Genomic DNA, 7,480 nt, shown 5'->3' with positions numbered 1-7,480 from the left:
TTAATTTTCTAATTCTTCCTAATTTGTTTTCCTGGAATATTGAATAATTCCAGTGACTTCCAAACGTATTTTCTCGCGAATTTTTATAAGACAAATCAGTCAACAAATCAGTGAAAATTGTGATATTGTTAATTCTTTAATTCTTCCTAGAAATTTGACGAAATTCAGTGACGTTGAATGTGTACCAGGAATTTTCGAGGTTCCCATTCGAAATTCTGCTCTCGTATCATTTTATTATCCTTATCAGTGCCACCGACAATTAGAACCATTTATTGCAGCGCAGGGGGATGCGTCGTTGCTGTGGCACTAGATTTGACGCATTAGCCCTCCACGAAATTTAATAATACTCGGCGACGAATTTTTATTGGTACTTGAATCGCGACGCTGGTGCAGCGATATTGTTGTCACGGTATGCTCGGCGATCCATCAAAAACAGACCTTTTAATCACTTCTTTCGCGATTAAGGGGGTGGAGAAACATTCTGTGACCTTTTAAAAAGTTTCAATTTTTTCCACGCAAAATCGAAATAATTATTTATAGTACACTTAAATTTTACCAATTTCAAAAATTCAATATTTCAATATTCTAATTGTATTCCGAATTTTGGCACGCAGAATTAAAAGAACTTTTTCGAAAGATTACGAACAAACGTGGAGTGTGTTAAATTTTCAACGTTGCACGTTGGCCGAAGAAAGGAGAGAATGCTTGGAAATGATATTTGCCAAAAAATGTTTGCACCTCGTGGAACTTACCGTTGTATCTTTAACAACGAAGGGGATAATTAGGTATTCTATTTCTGCTGAAGCACGCTGTACAAGCGTACGAGACCCAACTGCATGATTATACCGAAATAGAACCGCGCCACTGTCTCTGAAACTAGAAATGAAAAGTAGTTAAACTTTACAGCATTCCTTATCTAACCGCTGTTCAAATCAGGAAATCAGCTCGTCATTGATGACGCCTGCCTTCGATATGAAATAAACGAGGCACCTAATTACCTTCAAATGCAACGAGATATACGCTTTTGAATGCTTTTCAAAATCGTAATGAGGTGGGTGAGGAACGTCGTTACCCTGTTTTCGCCTCAATTTATTAAAGTATAAGTGTACGGTCGTATAGGCGTACAATTGGTCCAGAAAATACAATCGTTTATTTTGTTACTTGTCCCGGCGGCAGCGGTTCGGCGGGTACGTCGCGATGGTCGGTAAAGGAAACACTGTTCGGAGGTGTAGGCGTACTGGGTTTTTATATTGTTAGGACAGGGAGACAGGAGTAGCGATAGATAAAGATAGAAGTGAAGAAAGTAGTGGAAACGGAAAATTCGTTCGTCCTCGTGCGAATCTGGATGCCACATGTGCGCTTCTTAGGCTACTCGAGGACGAAGGCAAATCTTAACCCGGGGAGAGACAAAAGAATGGAAACTAAAATCTGAAGGAGTTGGAAAGGAGAAGGTTCGCGTGGAAGAATAAAACCACAGTAGCCACAGTAACATCTGGTAAATCGCTCAAAATGTATGCTAAAATCAAAGCTACGATAAAAGTAAGCAAAAAAGTCAGGCGTTACCAAAAATATATTTACTCAATTTTCGAATAATTTTCAAAAATCACCAAGAATCTTCTAATTTATTTCCTCGTCGCGCTATTCCAATTTATTTCACCTTAATTACCAAGAAAACCACAATTCCATCTCTTATCTTTCATCCAAAAAGATTAAGTACAAGTATCATTACAAGAGAACAAAGGTGCAAGCTCTTGGAATGCAAGCGCTCGAACGGAAATACCAACGCGACTGTAAATAGTGTTAAACCGAATACTGCCACATCGAAGGGTAAAAGAGAGAAAGAGAAGGACGAAGTTATTCCTAGCAATAATGCATCGGTATGTTGAGGAGAATTGAAACGAATGTAAATTCTAGCAACAATATGAAACACCGAAAGAGAGACCTATACACACCTACCTGCTAATGCCACTCGAACTCTCTATTCCCATTTAATACACTTAACGCGATTAATACCGGTTCTCGAGAAAGCGGTTCCGTTGATAATTAATACGGTTCCCACTTATACAGAGGGATGAAGTGTTCTTAAAACAGCGGGGACGGTATTTTTAGCGCGAACTTGTAGCTGCAGAGTAGGGTCTTTAGTTCCGGAGAGTGACAATTATCAGATTGAAATCTTGACCCGGTGTTCGAGGATCCGTGGAGGAACGTCTTCCCTTTTGGCACCCACGGACGACGAAGGACTTTAAACTGCAGCGGTAGAACAAATTTTGCGAGAATCTTTGATTTAATTAATTCCCTTCATGGTCGGCGTGTTTGAAACGGTGGAAAATTAACATGTCGAAAGAAAACCGGGATCGGAGGCGGGACCGGGAAGAAAGCGGTCTGCAAATACGAGGGAAATATTTCATCAAGGGTAACGAATAGTTTACCGTCCCCTTTGAATATATTATTGGATCCAACGGAAAGGAACTTCTCTCGTCTCGGTCAATAATCGGTATAACCGGAGACCGATTATTAACAGAGTTGAAAGCTGGACGAGGACGTGTTTTAGTAGTTCCTTGCTCGATCGAGGGAAGATTTCTTGAAGTGTAGTTGGAGTTGATGCTGATTAATCGGAGATTTGTGAGGTGGAATTCAGTTTTGCAGTGGCAACGGTTGTGTCGATTTCATGAATTATTGGAATGATTAACTTAGACCTTTTGGATCGAAGATTCTGCTTAGATGTCCTTTGAACAATTATCTCTACGCCTTCTTTGTCTTCTATCGTACATACGATGTTTCTGGGTTTTAACTCTTTCAATTTTACCCTTTGAACACTTCCCTTTTGATTCAGTTTTACAAATTTTAAATTTTCCAATTTTACAAATTTAAATTTCTCAATTTTACAAATCTTAAATTTCTCAGTTTTACAAATCATAAATTTCTCAATTTTACAAATTTTAAATTTATCAGTTTTACAAATTTTAAATTTTGACACGACCAAAACAAGAGCATCTCCCATATGCCTCACACATTGCGAAAGGGTTAATATCGACGCAACCCAAATGAATCTCTTCCATGGAACTTCCACGGCGGAGAATACAAACGGTCCACGAAGCTTGTAAGTGAAACGAGCTGGATCCGCATACCAAAGCGATCCCGACACGTTGATATATCGAACGTAGTATCGGAACGTAGGAAGAGCAACAGCCACCACCACCCAGTACGAGTAAACGACTGAAAAGAGAAGGAAGTTTGAGGCGTAGCTTTCAACAGTGTCGTGCCGCGGCTAAGATGCAACAAATCCAAGGAAGTTTCGTTATTACGAGCTAAACGACACGTCCAGGAGAAATCGTTAGTGTATGATCTATATTAGCCACGCGGTATACGCGGGATAAGAGGCGGAACGAGGCGCGACAAGAAGCGTGTGTAGAAAAGCAACATGCTAGTAATCTTCCATTTTATGGACCAAGACAGCACGTTGGCGGGGCCGTTGCCAAAGCTATTTCCAGGCAGCGCTGACTTCGCTTCGTCGGACTCTCGGGTTTCTCCTCAGCTGTTCAGAGGGATCCGCGTACAGCACGCGCCCCGTAATGCCATGAGACGTTGGCCAAACGTCCGTTCTTATGGTTTCGTCGAATTAGTTTCCAAGCGGCGCGGCGTCGCGCAATTGTCAGAGATAGAGTCACAAAACGGCTCTTTAGAACGGCAATTGCCGGCTGCTGACGATAGCTGTACGTGAATACTAATTGCCACTGCCACTTATGATCCTCGATTACACCCTGATCCTTGATTATTGCGGTCATTCTGGTGACTCGGACGGGGAAGCGATACCGGTTTCTTCCCATAAATCTCCACTTGGGAACTCTCTGCTCTGATTATACGCTCTTTGCGCGTGATCTTGGGCGAACTACTTGCCACGCTCTTATCGTGTGGGAAGAAATTTGAATTCTAATCGAGTATGAAATTCGAGTTCAAGTTTACCAATCAAATTTGTCAAATTTTCCGGTTAGATTTTTTCAAATCTTCAGTTTCAATGGAATACTATTTATGAAACTTTCGGGAGATTCCAATCGAATATTGTTTATGAAACTTTCGAGAGATTAGATTTCTCAAATCTTCAATCCCACTCGAATATTATTTCAAAAATTTCCCAAAAATCGGAGAAATTTCATAATTAAACGCGCGTTCCTTATCACAGAGACGACTTCGGTACAAATTTTTCTCACGCAGGAAAGTTTCTCATTCAAGCAAAACTAACACTTTTCTGCAATTTCTGCCGGCGCAGAAATAACCGCGGACGTAGCGCGTCTCGTAAAGTCCGCGAAGTGACTCGACACGGTCCACAGCTTTTCCGTGTTTCGTATTTGAATTAGAACAAGGTCTTTGTCTATGAGTCATTCTATTTCGAATCGAGCGAAGGTGCGCGCGCGCGTGGTGCAACTATAACTCGGATCTGGATGTAATCCAATACGGTGCATATGTTTAAAATTATAGCGAAACCGTCAACGTGTTGTTCGGTTTTTCTATCATGTCCTCGTGGCGTGTAGTGCTAGGAAAATTAATGGCCAAAGCGATATAGTCCAGCCTCATATGGCTGGATTCATTTCAGATTGATCCAGACCCGACGTTTACTGATCATAAACGTCTTGGATAATACAAATATAGATGATGAAGGAACTATTTCGCGGTTCGAGTCACTTCGAGTTTCCTTTGAATATGCTATTCGAGATTTGCCTTGCCTTCTCTTCGATGCTTCACTCCTGCCAATGGGGGAACTAGATTATAAAGTAAGTGGAAGACATTCGCTGTAGATAACCGACTGAATAACGATCTCATCGAGTGATTGATTCGTGCCTCGGAATTATTGAGAAATATGAAATTATTCTGTCGTTTCTATTGCTTCGCTATTTTCGTTATCTCGTTGTGGAAGTAAAAGAGAAGCGTTTTTCATAATTATCTGAAGCAGTTTCTTAGGTTCTTTAATTCTGCAGTAGCTCTGCACAATTGTCTGTAAATTTAACTTCTGAAAAAAAAACAAAACTATTAATGATAGATGTTGACTTGAAAATTAGGAAATATAAAGTAGTGAGACTCTTCTTCCACAAAAATGATTTCTTAATCATTCTCATTCTTTAATTTTACAGTAATTCACTATTTTCTCTAAATCAGCTTCCATAGAGAAGAATAATGAATAATAAATACCCAGTTAAAAGACACTTAAAACCCAAGATACAGTAACATTCGGCGAATGATACCACGAACGCTATTTCCCCCGAATAAATTCCGTGTAATGAAAAAAGTTATAACAAGCCCAACTTTACCAGTATTAACTCCAATACAACGACGAATTTCCCGGTTTATACAATTTATTCGTCTGGCCAAAGTATAATTGGAGATTTCCGAAGCAAGCTCGCTCACTCTCTCCCACCGGTTCAACCCTTACATCAACGGAGCAAGAAAATTCAACGCGAGGGTTTTGGTCGCAAAAATGGAAGCTACTTAGCTTTGTTCATTACGCGAGACGCGGTGTGGTATTTTTTATCGGTGAAAAGCGAACCGTTTTAAGCGATTCTCTTTCATCGTGCGGCGAAAAGAAGGGGGGCCAGACGATTTTCATTCGTGGCGCGTTCACCGGCGCAAAAACACCAGAATTTCGTTAAGCATCGCGATTTCGTTGCTGTACATGCATTACAACGCCGCGTACAATAGTTAGAACTACTAGACTTTCGTTGTTCACTTACGGAACTACCTAGTTTTGCAAATTTTTCTTTTCTCCTTTTCCTTACTTTTCCTCCTTCTCTCTCTATTTTTTCCTCTTCCTCTACGCCAGTAATTAACTCAAAAATGCTAACACCGTGTAACACGGGAAACGTAGCTGTACAGTGGGAGTCGACTATGCTACTTTTTTCTCTCTCTCTTCTATTTTCTCCACCCTTTTTCGTTTCTCTCACGTGGACCAGTTTCACGCGTGCGTCGTCATGGACGTAGCGCGAAATAAAATTCCAGTTCGCTCGTATCGCGCCCGGGTTAATGTTATGTTAATAGAAAGCTGTAGTAGGATTTTATGGAATGCAAGGATATTCTTTGGTATCTGGGAAAAAACATACAAAAGTTTATTTATCTTTCGTCGATACATGTTAAACGTTTGGTACAGAATAATTTCGAACAAATCAATGCAGTGTTCGAGCTGTTGCTTTTGCTTTCGGGCGTCCGGCTTTAAGCAGCCGTACTCTCCCGTTACAACATTAACGAAACGGATAAAATGATTTATAACTTACTGTGGGAAGGCGTCCGGTGAGTCTCCTGTACTGTACTCTCTGGAAGGCGTCCGGCGGATAGTCCAGCCGTTCTTTCCATTCCAGGAGCGATCCAGGCATAGCTCCCGTACTCTCCTATCACAATATTTAAGTGATACGCGTATGATCGGAGAGTCCACCCGCACTTCTCCTAGTAGGCGACCGGCGGATAGTCCAGCCGTTCTCTCCATACCACCAGAAGTACTAAGCAATCCTCTCCGAGCTTCCTCAGGCGTCCGGGTGACCTCCCCGTACTCTCCTCTCTCAGAGGCGACCGGCCGATAGTCCATCCGTTTTCTCCATGCCACCAGAAGTACTAAGCAATCCTCTCCGAGCTTCCTCGGGCGTCTGGATAACCTCCCTGCACTCTCGTCCCTCCGAGGCGACCGGCGGATAGTCCAGCAGTTCGCTCCATGCCACCAGAAGTACTAAGCAATCCTCTCCGAGCTTCCTCAGGCGTCCGGGTGACCTCCCTGCATTCTCGTCCCTCAGAGGCGACCGGCGGATAGTCCAGCAGTTCTCTCCATGCCACCAGAAGTACTAAGCAATCCTCTCCGAGCTTCCTCAGGCGTCCGGGTGACCTCCCCGTACTCTCCTCTCTCAGAGGCGACCAGCGGATAGTCCAGCCGTTCTCTCCTCCAAAGAGTGACCCAGGTGTCAGTCCCCGTACTCTCCTGTGCTGTATGGGCGTCCGAAAGCTGGGCTTCGCTAGGCTCCCACTCTGAAGGGCGACCGATCTCCCAGCAGAGTACAACAAGAATGCCTGGCCGCGTCCGCGGCCGTGGTATTTATATCTGCCCGTTGCTAATGAAGCGCGGCTTATTTACAAGTGTTTTCCCGCGCGAAACCGCGAGACTCCCGCGTAAAACCGCGAATCTCCCGCGTAAAACCGCGAGTTTACCGCGGATCTCAAGCTAATTTCTTCTAGAAGCTTCTATCGCTTCGCGATTATTTGATTGACGACGAGGATAGAGAGTCGTCCCTCTCACTTCCTCTCGCGGAATGGAAATTTTTGCCGCCGTCTTCGTTGATGGTTGTTACAACATTTTATCATTTAGATCAGTATTTCCAACAAAATTTTAAATTTGATAAAAAAAGGAAAACCGTAAGCGACTTTTCTTTGTTTTTATTTTTGGTAAGATCATTACGATTTTGCTATAGAATTTCCTTGGATTTTTGTTAAAATATTTTTCGCTTACGAC

The sequence above is a fragment of the Habropoda laboriosa genome, unplaced genomic scaffold, assembly GCF_001263275.1.
Source record: "Habropoda laboriosa isolate 0110345459 unplaced genomic scaffold, ASM126327v1 scaffold212, whole genome shotgun sequence".
Classification (NCBI taxonomy): Eukaryota; Metazoa; Arthropoda; class Insecta; order Hymenoptera; family Apidae; genus Habropoda; species Habropoda laboriosa.
The sequence above is the reverse complement of the archived record's forward strand: the minus strand, read 5'-3'. Positions refer to the sequence as shown.